Genomic DNA, 16,425 nt, shown 5'->3' on the forward strand with positions numbered 1-16,425 from the left:
TACAGAAGAATGAGGTTCCAAACATGTAATGTTTAATTATTGAAAACCCGTAATGGAATTCCAATCCAAACTCATCTCTCACATCTCACTAGTGTTCAGCAAAGAAGCTCAATTAGCTGGGGAGCCTGCCCACCCCACAGCTTGATTTGACCATTCCAGGGCCAAGCCCATGCTCTCTGTTAAAGTGCCTGGCAACACAGATATGGGCAGCTTGGGTTGTTATATGCGTCCCTTTTTTTTTTTTTTTGAGACGCGGTCTGTCTCTGTCGCACAGGCTGGAGTGCAGTGGCTCAATCTTGGCTCACTGCAACATCTACCTCCTGGGTTCAAGCAGTTCTCCTGCCTCAGCCTCCTAAGTAGCTGAGACTACAGGCGCCTGTCACCACGCCCAGCTAATTTCTTGTATTTATAGTAGAAATGGGATTTCACCATGTTGGCCAGGCTGGTCTTGAACTCCTGACCTCAGGTGATGCGCCTGCCTTGGCCTCCTAAAATGCTAGGATTACAGGTGTGAGCCACCATGCTCGGCCCTTATGCCTTCTTATTAGGTAATTGTTGCAGCCCTTTTTAGTAGAATTAATGGGTAAATGACTGTACAGTGTGAACAGGACAATAGAGGAGAATTTGAGTAACTTCTAACTGGTACAACTCGGGAAAGTTAGGTGACCTTCCAGAAATCACAGTATTAAGGGCGTGCATAGTTCCTTTGGGTTTATCAGGCCGTGAAGTATGTGTCTGGTTAGAAGAGTTTACTTAGTCTAGGGGTAGCTGATCACCCACTCTCCTCTGGAGACCATAGTTCTTTGGCCCTTTAGGACATATGTGTCACTCACTCTGGATAAGGCTGAATTTGCACAGAGGCCTGTGGCAGAGAGTGGCCAAAGGAAGAGGTAAAATGCTCAACATGACTGGAGTAAACCCTCATCCGTAGACCAATGGGATTTAGTTCAAAATCAGTGTGCCAGAAAGGCTGAAGTAGTTTTCTTGATTTTATGTTTTTATTTAGCATGACAGTTAAGGACAGCCCTTTATGTATAAATACAAAAATAGCGATATGCCATTTGTTGTTGTTTGGTTTTAAGTGCACGTGAAGAGGCTGCTCAGTTGTGGCTCCTTTCTCATGTAATGCTGAGGAATTCATCTGTCATGCAGAAAATGCACCTGTGTGACCTAACATGCTCTTGAGGGGAGCCTCGGGGTTTGGAAGGTCACACCATAGGTACTGGTATTCATGACATCCTGTCGGGCTTGTGGGCTGCGTGGGGTAACTAGAACTGAGAGGACAGAAATTGAGTTTGTAGTGACTGCTGAAGCTGAAACCACAAGATGAAATGTAATAGGGTCTAGGCCTCGGTGAGCACAGGAAGCTGATTAGAGGTGAGTCGGTGGGGAGCACTGAGGCCAAGAAAAGTGCCACAAGGGGACAAGTAACCTTGATTTCTGGACAGAGCCTGTTAACATGCAGAGGGGCCCATGTGTAGGAATCACTTTCACCTTCTCCTGCAGTTCAGTTACAACTGGTAGTTGCATCCTGAACCCTTATCATGTGCAGGATGGGGTTCTGGGGTATAAAGGTGCCATGAGATCCAGGCCCAGTACCACAAAAGAAAGCTTTAATTAAAGAAAACGTGATAAGGCTTAGGTTTCCTGGCCCCATGTTAGGCATCCAAGTGATTAAGGTAGCATTTTTTGAAGAAAAAAAATTTCCTATAGGAGCCTACTTTAAAAGTAAGAGTTCTGTTTTTGAAAAGCTGGGGAAACTCTGGATGAATTAAGTTAAGCATGTTTCTTTTCTGCAGATCTCCTCAAAGGCTTAGGCATGGCAGCATGCACTGAGACTCCAAAGAAGAGCATAGAATATGCAATATTTCCCAAGCTTATTGGGCCATGGGATCCTTTTTGAGGGGCAGAGCATTCATTGGTGGAGCTAGTGCTTCTCAGCACACACTTGAGGAAATAGAGAGTTGGGGCATACTGGTCAGTGGTAGAGTCAGTGGCGGCAGGGTAGGGGGGGCAGTTGGAATGGGTTTAGGAATAGACAAGAACCTGAGAGAGTATTCATGTTTCCTTCCTATGGAGACTCTCAGAAATAGTAGTGCAGGTGTATGCAGGCTTCTATAAGAGGCTGTCCTGGTGTAAACGTTATGCTTTTGCACCTGCAGAAGACAAGACCTCCCAGCCCTTGGATTTGAGTTGGTCCACCCAGACTGAGGCTGTCCTGGGTACCCCACACCCATAGCAAGATACAGGGTCATTAACCACCGGGAGGGAGTATTATAGGATTAGTTAAGGACCTTGAAGTCGTTGTCCCTTCCTAGATTTTCCTCATTTTTTTAGCAGAGAGTAATACCTGGAAGGTTATGGTAAGGATTAAATCTGAGAAAGTCTGTGAACCTGGGTGAGACTTTTGGTCTTCCTAAAGTTAAGGAAGCTTGCCATAAAGAAGCCCAGGAAAATCAGGAAGATGGGAATAACCATTGCCGCTCATCCTTGTGGTGCCTGGGCAATTGTTCTGGCAACGAATGGTCCCACAGTGCTAATAACTGGGCCACTGGACTGCCTTACTGCTCCCAAGGAGCAGGCATCCTTCCTTCTTGATTTAGCATGTGGCCGTTAAAGATTTGCAATTCCCTGCAGCTTGACTTCTACTCCAACCACTTCCAGCTCCCTTCTCTCCACTTTCTAACTTGTGACCCATGCTTCCCTGGAGTTTCTGCACATTGCCTCTCTCCTCTGTGGGCCTCTGGCTTCATTCCCATGACCACTCTCTCCACCACTATTTAGTCTCTTGGCGTTATATTGATTCCAGACTTCCCAAATGAGAACATCTAATTGGTTCATTGAGTTACTCTGTCCCTTTTAGGCAGAGCCCACACCAACATCTTGAGGTGTCTTTGGGTCCAGGCAGCTACAGCCAATGAGACAGCAGGGCCATGACCACAGCAGGACCAGCATCTCATGGGCTCTGTTCTGATACAGAAGTAGCACACAGTTGTTTTTGTCCTCCTCTTTCTTCCCTCTCCTGTCCCTGCCCACTTTTGGAACATGCCAGTCTGTATCAAAGGCATGCCTATAGCAGGAAATACCCAGTAACACCTTTTATTTCACTCTTAGATACTAACCACTGAAAGAAAGGCCCGCCTCATATATTTAGAGCATCTGCCATATTTCTTTTTTCTGTGTCTCACTAGATCCAGGGCATGTTATGCAGGCTGTTTGAATTAGGCAACTCTGTTATGCTCATTTCTCCTCTTACCCAGGAGCCAAGAGTCCAGTTGTACGAAGGGTAAGATGGCAGTACAGTCTTTTTCTGCATCTCATTTCCTCCTTCAGAGTAGGCCAAAGAATGATGTCATTAGTCATACAGAGTTTAGGAAATGGGGATTTCTACCCAAATACTGACAACTGATATGTAATTGTTGCTAGTCTTAATTTACTTAGCTGTAAAATAAGCTGCTTGTCTGGTGGCTGCTTGTCTCTTTACAGATTTGTGGTGAGTGATAATGTGATAGTACTATTGAGCCACTTGAATTTATTGGAAGAAAGGAGCTACATAAATAACAGGTGTGTTTAAATATATATGAATACATATCTGTGTCCCGGATTGTCTTGGTTCACACCATTTAACCGTTCAGGCATTTGGCCTGGATGAGGAGATTCAGCTGGGCTAACCCAGGATTTGCTGATGAGGATGGAGTTGTAAGAGGGATCCTTAGTGGAGAATCCAGCATTTGTGGAGTATTGGTTTTCAACCAGGTAGTTAGCACAGCAGGATGGCTAAATTCACAGAACAAAGACAGAAGAGAACTAGGCAAACCGACAGTCCACAAACAGGAAATAAGCTTTTCAGAGACAAAGGAACCATTGTGGAGATCCAAAGAAATCAGAAGCAGTCCAGCACATCCCTCCCAGGTATCTAGGAAATTGTCACTAAGCAGTCACTCTCACACAGTTTTTAATTAACTAAAAAAGACGATAGGCAACCCAAATTATTCCTTCTCCCCAAGTTCGTGAGCCCAACACACGGGGCGTTTTGAATTTGCAGCATTATATACCAGATGCCATAAATGTCACATTTGTATGTGATGGAGCATAAGGGATTCCATTGGTAACTCTGGCCCGGGTGACTGGTGCTGGCCTGAAGCTGAGCCTAGGGCTAAAACATCCATAGTGAGCTTTACGACCACAGCCTGGCCCGAAAACCTCCTCATTATTGCAATTATATTGCTGTCAAACACTCCACAAACCATTAGAAGCATAGTAAAGAATTTGGGGTCAAGTGTTTTGCTGGTTTGGGTTTCTGGGTTTTATTTTTGCAGTGTGCTTTTTACTTTGAAGTACACATCAGAGGAAAATTTGTAGTAGGGTATTTTTCTCCTTCTCTTTTTTAAAATAACAGATTAACAGAATAAAGGGTAAGAGTAGAGTATAGGTAAAACAGTTCGCCCTGTTTTTCTAAATAGGAAAATGTGTTACCTTACATTTGTAATAATACATGAAAACATGTGTATTTATGCGGCACTTTTTATTTTTTAGAATGCTTCCATTTGCACTATTTGTTTTGATCTTCCCAGCAGCTCTTGAAGGTAGGCGGGGTGCCAGAGGGCACAGGGGCAGGACCCAAAGTTGCAGAGTGGGCAGCACGTGGGTCTTCTGAGCCAAATGGAGTCAAAACCTGAGGCACTGATTGAAAATTGGGAAGAATGTATTTACAGATTTAAGAGTCTAATCAAGAAAACTTTCAAATGCTAGATGGCGAGCAGAGGCAACAACTATCCCAATAAACTTGAAAACTGGACATGATGAAGGCAGCTGGGATGATACAAGGAGAGATGGGATTGTGGAGAAGAGCCAGTTCTTCTCAAGAGTAAACAAGGACATTAGCAGGAACAAACAATTGACTTCCAGAGTCTCTCTGCCAGTGCAGAGAATGGGAAGGACTAAGTTGCCCTGGCTTGTGGGCACAAAAAGGTAAAAACAGTCTCAGAGATCCCACTGAGACTTGGCAGTGTCTTATGCCTAGACTAGAGCTAATACAGAGAACTAAAATATAAAATGACATACCCCACAGACATATCTAATAGGTAAAATGCTTGAAAATATATCCTTGTATAGCAGTTGACACTCTTGAGGAGGAAATGCAAGACAGGAATTTTAGGAAAATAAAAGGAAGCATCAAAAGAATAATTTGGGGATATTTAGTACAAAATATAGAGCAGACATTTAAAATTTACATTAATTAGCAAAGAAGCAGGATATGGGATAATTTATCTTGATATCTACTAAAAATAGTATTCTCTTCAAAACAGAGCAGTTAATAATCCCCCCCATGCCTTGTGGAGAGTTCTGAGAAGGTGGAGGAGCAGTGAAGGAATCCTACTTTGACCACCATCTGATTAATCTAGGGGAGAGCTACTTGGAATGTGGCTGGAGTGGGGAAGTGGCACTATCTTGGAATATGTGATAGCAGAGCGGAAGAATGCTGGATATGATCAGCCACATTCCCTGGAGTTTAGAAAAGCAGATTTTTTTTGAAGTGCCAAGGAAAGGTGGATTTGGTCTCACAATCAGAGGCTCAGTACAGTTTGGGGAGTTATTTGAGGCTTTGTGTAAAGTTCTGAAAATGAAGTTATATCAGGAAGGCTGGGCTGCAAAAGGAGCTGAACCCTTGGGGGAATGCCCAAGTTAATAAAAGGAGCTAGTAACACTATGTTCATAGAAGGAAAAAGAAGTAGAAGTGGATAGATCAGTGTTTAGAGCAAGTCGTGTGATATTTAACAAAAGAGGATGAGAAGGCAGGGGTCAGCAAATTTTATTTGTTTTCTGTTGTCTCCATAAAGAGAATGTTCTCTACACTGCAAGGAGTAGGGAATACCATAAAGAAGGGGACCAGTCCCAAGTCAGGGTGAGAGAGAGAGAGAGGCAGAGAACACCTGCTATGCTAAGCAAATTAGATCTTCCAGCTCACAAAAGGAAATTGGTAGATGATTTCATATCTACGTTTGGTTAATCTTTGCTCTGTAAAAAATACCAAAACAGACAAATGTTGACCAAAGTTTTAAAATTGGGAAAGGGTTTCTGATTTCTGAAGCTCTAGATGAGTAGTTTGATGGCTTACTCTCAAAAGACCTTGAATATATTATTAAAGAAATAGTTGATGAGCACTTAGAAGAAAAAGGTTTCGGCTGACCAGAAACTCAGAATGAAGTAGGCAGCATAGTAGAGTGAAAAAAGGATGGGTTCAAAGTTCTGGATCTGAATCCTGGCTCCACTATTTGTAGGCTGAGAGCGTTTAGGGAAACCACATCAACTCTGAATCTTTGCTTTCTCATTTTTAAGTAAAATGGGGAAAACAGTAGCTCCTTTACAAGTTTGTTGCCAGAAATAAGAGAGATAAGTGAAAGGCTCAAGCTTGGAATATAACGAATAGTCAATAAATGTTTGTTTTTAAAAAGCAATGACCTTGGGTAAGCATATGCACACAGTAAAGAATAAAAAAATACATATAAAAAGCAAAGACCTAACAGTGGGACATGACTGCTGAAAAGCACATGCATTCTTGGGTGGCATTAGCAGAGGTATAGTGTTTTACATGAGGGAGGGAGAATTCCACTGGACTCTATGCTAGTTAGGCTACTGCATTCCATTCTGGGCTCTGCCCTTTAAGAGGGGCATTAACAAGGTGAAGTATATTCCTGGGTCAATGGCAGCTGGTCTCACTATAATGTCCCTAGGAGGACAGATAGCATAGAAGGGCCCTGGGAACTTGTGCCCTGGGAACTGGATGCTGGAACTGGGGATGTTTAAAAATAACAATCTGGAGCAAATATGATGACTCCTTTTAATTTTTTCAAAGATTGAGATTTGGAAGAGGAGTTGATCTGTGTTGGGAGACCTGGCAAACAGTAGGTAGAAGTGACAGGGAGGTGGAGTGGTTAAACTTTCTAGTAATCAATGCTGCTTGACAACAAAATAGACTGCCTCAACTATATTGCATAGAGACCTGCAGTTATATTGCAATCCTCTTTAGCAAGCCACCAGGAAAATTGGTGCAAAGGAGAAAGATCGCTGTGTTATGAATCACTCTTTTGGCTGTGTAGATGGGTATGAATGTTTGTCTCTGTCACAGGAAGTATGGATGTCACCTGGAAAACGACCTATGTGTAGAAGGAAACCCAAGCTTGCTGTGGGAGATAGGTTGGGTTTGACCTGTGAAGTTCCTTAGAGTTCTAAATGTCAGTGATTCTGGAATTTCGAAACAGAAAGTTATTATCAAATATTAGTCACCTATCTTAATCCTGTAATTTGTAGTAAAATGCAAAAAAACCCTTGAGATAGTGGAGCAGTATGAGTTTTGAAGCCAGACAGATTTAACTTAGAATCTGGATCTGCCATTTCTTATCTGCATAGGTAATCTTGAGCAAGTTATTTAACCTTTCTAACCCCCAGTTATCTATATGATAAGGTATTTGTGGAGATTCAGTGAGGCAATTCATGTAGCATGCTCAGCATGGGTACTAGAGCTTAAATAATGCTACCTATTGTTACTAGTGTATAATTTATTAGTATTACATCAAATTGGGGCTTGCAGTAGTCACAATAATAAAAGCCATGACTTTCATTAGAGTGTCCTGGAGATATTTGAGGACTGGGCAGAAATGGACACCAGGGTCTGAGTTGGGCAACCTAGAGTGCCTACAGGTAGGTTCAGGCTATGGCCCAGGGTGCAGAAGATGTGCGAGAGACTGTCAGAAGAGAACTGAATGAAGCAATGCAAGTAAAGCCCATAGCCAGGTGCCTGGCAGAGCCCAAGCAATCAATATGTAGTTGGTGAGTGGATGAGATGTCAGTAGGAGCAGCTGTGGACTTTTGAAAAGCAGCCAGAGAGTGGACTAAGGTAGTGGACACAATGAGGGATTATCAGAGGTGCCATTCGTTCTGCCCAGCAGTGCCCTTGACCTCGGCCACCTGCACACAACGTAAGCTTGGCCCTGTGGTGTTTCAGGGGTACCACCCATCACCGGGGCGAGATACAGCCCAGGGAATGAGGAGGCTGGAAGGCAGATTCAAAGTCCCTGGGTGGGGGTCAGGGGGACTGCTTCAGATACCACTGATAGTAACAGCAGTCCTTCCAAAAAGTCCTCTTACTGATGTCTGATTAGTTGTGTTGTGGAACTATAACCACATATTTTAGAATATGATTTTTGCCATTTTCTAAAAAAGGTTTGCAGGAAGGAAGAAATGAGGGGTGTGACCACAGACAGAAGCTGGGCAACTAGCACACTTCACTTTTTAACACATTAGTTTGATGGGTTTCTCTTATATACAAGTACAACCCAAAGTCCTTCCCTGCAACTTTTCTTAAACTTTTATAGCCACAAATGATGAAACTTCAAATATTCAAATATTCATTAGAAAACAGGAAGAAAAACAATAAATGACACAAAAGAGAGCCAAATATATACTTGAAAAACAAAAAGTTACAGTAAACAAGGTAAATACACATCTGAAAAAAGATTCAGATAATACATTTTTTAAAAAGAGGAGTCACAGTATTGGGTTAGAAGAACAAAGGGAAATTTGACATTGAGATAGTAGATATTAAGGATAATTTTTTGCTAAAAACTGTTAGTTGCATTTTAACCTTTAGAACAAATCTGTTGATAGAGGAGAGTGTGTGCTAATTTTTCCACTGATTGTTAATAGACAGATTTTGAACTCCACAAGGGCAGGTGTACTAAGTCTCTCCTGCCCTGTTCCACAGCCCATTGTCTTCTGGAGCGCAGCGCAGTATTTATTTCAGAATGAATAAAAGTGTTACAAATAGAAGATCGGTTTTCTCTTAAGCTTCAGTGTGAAGCAGAGATGCTTGAATGAAAACAAAACAAAAACTTGCGCCTCCAGTTTCTTGGGGCAGATTCTACCTCGTATGAGGGCAGGAGCTGCATTTTACTCATGTCCCAGGTTCCTAGCACAATACCTCACCCATGATAAATGATTTTCTGAATAAATGTTCACTTTTCAGTGAGTAAAGTGGATTATGTGATGGCAAATTTTTCAGGGCAGAGAGTAGTTATAATACCTGGAGCTGATAAAATGGGCATGGGACGGCCTGGCAATGGGAGATGGGCTAGGACGTTGCTTCCTTCTTAGGAGGCACATTTTCCATGTCTGTAGTTCCCTCCCAGTTTCCTTTCTTTCTCACATGTTTCCTGGGCAGGGTGGTCACTGTGGATGATCTCCTTTTCCAGCTGAGCACCTGAGGCTCGGAGGGGTTAAATGCCTGGCTCCACCAGGAGCTGGAGGTTGGAGGAGAGGACAAGATGATCACCAAGGTTCCATTCAGGGCTTAATTTCACTGCTTTGAGATTTCTTAGGTGATTTCTGTGCCCTCTCAGGACCAAATAACTGGAAAAGAAAGAGGCAGGCATTTGGTACCAGGCAGATCAGGTTTTTTGATGTATGATTGAATTTTTTAGTTTCCATCTGGATGACTTGTATTGTGAAGGTGTAAGATGCATTCATCCAGCTTAAATGAAGCAGAGAATTTTATCATGGTATATTAATACTCTTAAGCAACCTAAAACATCAGTGCAAAGAGAAAAATCATCTTCTGAATCATGTGTTTGGCTGTCAGGGTGGGCCTGCAGTCACTGAATACAGGCCAGGATTCCATCTCTTGCATTGGCAGTAGAATCAGAGACTTGGGTCTGTAATAAGCCACTTGGTAAAGCTCATTGAGATCCTGAAAACCAAGCCCATCTCTGCTAGAGCTCATGGCACATGAGAAAGAGAAGGAATGATCTGCTCCTGTGACCTGGGTCAAGATTTCTAGAACCCAGCTTAAAATTTATAAGATAAGTAGAACTTGAGTCATGGTATAAAGTTCCTACAGGTCTGTTTTCTTTTTCTTTTTTTTTTTTTTGAGACGGAGTCTCGCTCTGTCACCCAGGCTGGAGTGCAGTGGCCGGATCTCAGCTCACTGCAAGCTCCGCCTCCCAGGTTTACGCCATTCTCCTGCCTCAGCCTCCCGAGTAGCTGGGACTACAGGCGCCCGCCACCTCGCCCGGCTAGTTTTTTTTTTTTTTTTTGTATTTTTTAGTAGAGACGAGGTTTAACTGTGTTAGCCAGGATGGTCTCGATCTCCTGACCTCGTGATCCGCCCATCTCAGCCTCCCAAAGTGCTGGGATTACAGGCTTGAGCCACCGCGTCTGTTTTATAATGAGCCCAGGTCTGTTTTCTAATGAGATTTTTCACTTCTAACAAAGATGTGCTTTAGCCTCTCCTTGAGCTCCAAATCTTATTTAAGAGAGAGAGGGCTAGAGCAAGCTAGAGAACGAGAATGAATAAAATACAAAGCAAAAGAAACAAACAAACAAAAAATAAACCCAAATAAAAAGAACTATGTAGCAAACACCAGCATGTTGGAATCTAAACCTGCAGAAAGTTTCTTATTTTGAAAATGAACTTCTTCATGCATTTGTTTTTATTGTATAAGAGCCCTTGCTGTTTCTACTTTAAATTCCTCTCTCAATTCCGTATGGCTTTGCATGTCTATGACTAGGTCATCTTTTTCCTTCCTTCACTCAAATCCAGCTCTGCAAGAAAAACTTGGAATGGTGAGCTTAGTGTTGGTGTGCCCTTCCCCACTTTGTGAGGGCTCTTCCCTCAAGTGAACATTCTACCATGGCAGGGTGGGGTCATCCAGTCTTAAAAGGCACCTGATACTGTGGCTTCTGGCCTTTCCTTTGGAAGATAGTTCTGCCATATAATGAGTCAAGCAGATCGTCCATCAGCTCTGTTTTTTAATAAAATATGCATAGCACAGTTTATGGCTTCCACTATTCAAACAGCAGTTGAGCCGAAGAGGAATGATTCATTTTAATGGTTCTAACGCTCATTTCTAAGCAGCCATGTCGCTTTATCAAGCTTTTGCCTGAATTAGAAAATGACTGGCCTTGGAAAAAGAAGAGGGCTCAGCAGGAGTTGAATAGAGGCTTTTCAGGATGGTGGGCAGCTGGGATGCACATAGAATTGTGGGCTGGTTCCTTGTCCCTACAGACAGCTCCTCTGTTAGCCCTGGGACAGAGCCTCCTAGGGAGCAAGGTAGGGGCTGGTATCTGTGAGGTGTAGCATGAGTTTGCCCAGAGAGAAACGTGCCGTTTTATCTCACAGGCTCATAGGAAGGCAGTGGATGAAAATCTCCCTTTCCCTCTTCATGCAGCCATAGAAGCATCCTCCCCATAAAACACATGTAAAACATGTGGGACAGGCTGAGGATTGAAAATATATACTCTGTAACAAGCTTAGTGATATGCCTAGCAAATAATCATTAGCTCCATTTTACAGATAAAGAAACTGAGGCTGAGATTTTCATAAGGTTGCACTGCTAATAAGGAATGAAGCCCAGATTCATGCCAACATCTTTTGATTCTAAATCCCATGTGATTTCCATAGCCTCTTTTGCCACTCAGGGACACTGAACTAGGGCCCTGCTGGTGGCAGTGCCTAGACCCAAAGGAACAGTTGATGCTGGAACGACGGCACTCCAGGGTAGGGCTGGGAGCAAGTGCTCAGGTGGGTCAGTCTGAGGCCCTCAGCTCATGCTGTGAGGTGACTGTGCATAGGCAGAGCAGACACCAAAGCCTTCAAAACACTGAGCACCCCTGCCCACGTCCTTCCATCCTCCTTTTTTTTTTTTTTTTTTTCTTGAGACGGAGTCTCACTCTGTCGCCCAGGCTGGAGGCTGGAGTCACTGCAAGCTCCACCTCCCGGGTTCACGCCATTCTCCTGCCCAAGCAGCTGGGACTACAGGCGCCCGCCGCCACGCCCGGCTAATTTTTTGTATTTTTAGTAGAGACGGGGTTTCACCGTGTTAGCCAGGATGGTCTTGATCTTCTGACCTTGTGATCCGCCTACCTCAGCCTCCCAAAGTGCTGGGATTACAGGCGTGAGCCACCGCGCCCGACATCCATCCTCCTTTGCTTCACTTGAATGAGCTCATGATTTTTGAGCTGGCCTAGACTACAAGATCAGTGCCACAGTCAACATGCCAAGGCCCAGAGAACCTCCCTCTTATGATAAGCTACAGTTTTGCTTAAGGAGCTATAACTTCTGGGCTGTTACGTAGGAGATATATTAGTAGACAGTCAGATGAAGTGGAAAGCACGTGAAGATTTTTTGTTTTATTTTTCAAATTGTTGATGGCATTCACAGAGGTGCTAATATCTTTTTTTTTCTTTTTTAACTGTTCCGTTGCTACAAACATCTTTGCCCAATTAAAGATTTCAGCAAAAGGGTTTCTTAATTAAATATTGCCTGATGCCAGATTATCACTCAGAAGGCAGTGGTGGATTCCATTAAAGGCTGAACTTTACTCCCACAGCTAACAGCTGATTAATGTGTTAATTACGAACCCTGTCCCCCTCCCCCAGTTGCCTGAGTTTTGTCTTAAGCCCAGAAGAACCTGTATATTGTGCCCATGTGGGTAACCTTATGGCATACTTTGGCCTTGACTTTGACGTTTATATAAAAATAAAGGCTCAGTTGCCAACATGAATTCAGCTTTCTCTCTTTCCGGGGAAATACAAGATGGAAAGAGTTATAGGAACCACAAGTCCTGCCTTTCGGCTTTCTTATATCAGGAACAAGTGATATATCTGCTGAGGCAGTGTCTTTGGAGCAGTTGAGCGGTGTAGGTTGCCACACATTTATTTCACAGGAAAGGAGTGAATCCATCAGGCCACTGAGCTTAAAAGTACTACCCTGGCAGTCAGCCACCCAAATATAAAAATATAAATACTCTAAATGGACTAAAGGAAATGTTCATTCTGTTGTTTAGAACTGGACGCATCCCAGGAAGGTAAATTTAATCTTTTTGAGGACTGCTGTTATAGGGTTGAATGGAATATGCATTTGTTTATCTCCTTTGTGATCTTTTTGTCTTCCTGGTGATACATTATGTATTTGTGATACGAAGCATTTCAGCTGTCTCGCTCAATGGCGTTGCATTTGCTGATTGTTGGGTCCCCAGATTGGCATCGTTAAACAGCTTCAGCCTCTGTCCAATCTGGGACCTGTTAGTGAGAGAAGTGGAACCAAAGAGGCCAGATTCCAACAGAAACAAAGCCGGGGTGAAATTATGGGGAAATCATTCCAGAGCTCAGTGCGTAAATCCCTGCACTTCTTAATCTTTATCTTTTAAAATATCTGAAGGAATTTTGGTACTCCTTGGCATAATGAGGAAAAAATGATTCCTCAAAAAGTTAAAAAGTGAAATAAAATGTAAAGCTGTCAATGAAAGAAGGGAAGAATAACCCACCACCCCACAATTCAGAAAACCAGAGTTTGAGACACATGCTGTGTTTCCTGGATATGCAAATGTTATTTTATTAAAGAGAGAGGGATATAGTATATATTTTCATCTAACTACCACATCTTATGTAATCAGTTCAGGCTCTTATGATGAAATCTTTAATTACTAGAAGTGTGTCATTAGTTAGATGTAGAATGAATGATAGTACCGTGTTTTATTGCCTCACATGATATAGCCATTTGTGCCATAAATTCATTGACCTCATCTTAAATGATGAGTCCTGTAAGACAGACTTGATTCATTATTTCTTAAGTGACAGTTTTTTCCTCTAATAATTTTTTGCTTCATCAGAAAGATTGCTTTTGTGTATTTTTAGATCAGTATTTTAGCTCAGTATTCTGAATTGAAATTTAATAAGGCAAGGACACACACACACTCTCTCTCTCTTTCTCTCTGTTTCTCTGTCTCTCTCTCTCTCTCTCACGTTACCCAAAACAAGATAGTCAGGAACTGTCACACTTTGGGATGCTGCCGAAAATCAAGCAGCTAACTGTAGGCCTTTGCTTTAATGGGAAAGTTTGATGAAATAGGATTTTGCTTCTAACGTTGATGTCTGTAATTCTTTTTATGTCAAAATAGATGAGATATGGTGGAGAATTCTCATTTGACAACTGAGATTGATCTATGAGCATTCCTTATTCATCAATGGATTACGGAAAGTGAAGGAAAGGAAGGGAGAACATATAAATTATATTTAGATTATTATTATTTTTTACTCCATTTGAAAATATTTATTTGGCTTGAGGAAACAGGAATCCTTTGGAGGCAAATAATTCAATCTGGCAATTTAAAAACCAATTAAGGATTTCAGAAAACTCTTCTCCCTTATGGCTAAAAAATAAGATCCAAAAAAATATGCCAGAAAATGGGTATATTATTTTAATTAGTTTAATTCATTGATAATTTTTTTTAGTCAATGATTAAAGAAGCTATTTTTGATCCTTCACTTCAAGCTTGTAAATTTGCACTTCAGGCTTTCTATGGATGCCTAATATTGAAACATAAGCAGGTGGTTTTATTTCATAGTGGAATTTAAGTGCCACATCATTATACATTAATTTTATTTAAATGATCAGGTTTATAAAACAATAACTTACATGCATCATGTTTCTAATACTTGTTTACTTAACCTTTATATGAAAAATTTGAGGGTCTGATGGATTCTGTGGGTCTCTTCTCATCAGAGGCAATTCTGCACTTTTTTGTAAACTGGGCATCTCGACAATTATGATAAAAACTTCCCTTAATTCAGGAGTAACATGAAACACTATAGTGAAACACAGGAGTATATTAGCATTGAATTTTTTTTACCACTTTAATAATTGCAACAGTTTTGGAAGCTAAATTGAAAGAATGCCTTTCTAATTAATCATCAAAGGTAACTCAGCAGTTTCCTCACTCTCCAAAATTTTTTGCAAGAAGTAGTTTGAAAGGGCAATTTGATGAGACTAAACAAAACACGAATGTGTGCCAATAAGTATCTTACTCAGTCTCACACCATCAAGTTTATTACCTGCAAATATCAGTGGGAAAAAAGTGAGAAGGAAAAGAGTGGATTTACACATACAGACCCACATCTGCCACGTGCATGTTCACCCATGATCACATACCAGCATGCCACCACTGTTTACAATCAAGGAAAGCTGAGAGTTAAATGAGATGAGTAATCAAATGCCCAGCATATGTTGTTTTTGCATTGTTTATGTGACCAATCATTATTAAAATTTGTCATCTTTTAATTATATCAGTTTATGATAGTTTTTTAAAAAAACCAACACACACCAACAACAGAACAACAGACAGCCTCTTCAACAAAAACAGGGTCTCATTTAGAACAATATTGGAACCAGTGCTTTATTGGGGGAGAGACTCAAATTCAATAGACTTACCATTGCACTGTTTCACAATTCTTTCTTTGCTACTATATATGGCTTAAGTGCTGAGAAAATGGCCAAAAAAAAAAAAGGAAAAAAAGAAAAAAGATTGTGTGTGTAAAACTCTGTCAAAAAAAAGTAAGGCACTGAAAGAACTATTGAAAATTTTGACATCTGTTTATCTGTTTATAGCTATGGCAAGATTACTCATATTAATTCTTGTTTAAAATGCCATATGAAGGAAAGACATTTGTGCAAACAAGAGTCATATTTGAATTGTAGATCATGTCTTCACCATCTGTGAGAGCTGATGGTGTTGCAAAATTAATGTGTTAATGAAATCACAATAATTTCTCCAAAGTAATGGGTTCTGAAGCTGAGAATGAGTATTTTTTGAACTTTGATGTCTAGTGATTTCCAATTGGGAGAAGCTCTCAGCCTTTAATTAGTTCTGCAGCCCAACTTTAAAATAAATTTGGTGATGTCTTTCTTTTGCCAGGAGTAGATCTGAAGGGGGGAAAAAGCCATAACAACTTTTGGAAAGTGTTCTCTGGTGTTTGAAAAGTTGTTAAATAAGACTGCCTGCCAAGAAATGTCACCAAAAATTCTGACTACTGAGAGAGAGTGGGCAAACAGCTCAAAAAATAATTCTAGCTTGCTGCAACATCACAGGTTGGGAATAGCTAAACCTCACACAGACTTCATGATTAATTCCAAGTTTCTCCTTGGAAGCCAGACATAATGATGTTCAGCGCTTTGTGTTATTGGTTAACACAGTACACCCTTTCCAACTGCATTATCAAACATAGTCAACAGTGTAAAGTGACTTCACATGAGGAGAATTGTAAGGGGTAATATTTCAAGCCCATTGAACTTTCTGGAGAACATTTCCCTCCAAAACTCTTTAGGTTTGCATTTACAATGAGCCTTTCTGACAAGTGAAAATGTGTGGGCAGGTACATTGGACAGGTATATATATTCCCTTTTCTCAGAACCGTCTTTAAGTCATGCTTAAAGGGGACAACACAATTTCTTTAAGAAGAAAGAATAGGAGGTTGTGATAATTGGTATTCTGAAGGGCTCATATTTATAAAGCCAACCCATCATTTTACAAACATTTCAGAATTTTACCTTTTAGAAGGAAACAGTTCTGCCGGTTTGAGAAGTGCTGGTAA

At 41.3% G+C, this 16,425-nt stretch overlaps 1 protein-coding gene across 3 annotated transcripts in view; it reads left to right on the forward strand.

Annotated features, from left to right (window-relative positions):
* The window catches only part of SOBP (sine oculis binding protein homolog), a 173,102-nt gene that overhangs the window by 129,193 nt on the left and 27,484 nt on the right, over positions 1 to 16,425 (forward strand). The gene's annotated exons all lie outside the window — the stretch shown is intronic.

This window comes from Trachypithecus francoisi, unplaced genomic scaffold, assembly GCF_009764315.1.
Source record: "Trachypithecus francoisi isolate TF-2019V2 unplaced genomic scaffold, Tfra_2.0 Lachesis_group15, whole genome shotgun sequence".
NCBI classification, from domain to species: Eukaryota; Metazoa; Chordata; class Mammalia; order Primates; family Cercopithecidae; genus Trachypithecus; species Trachypithecus francoisi.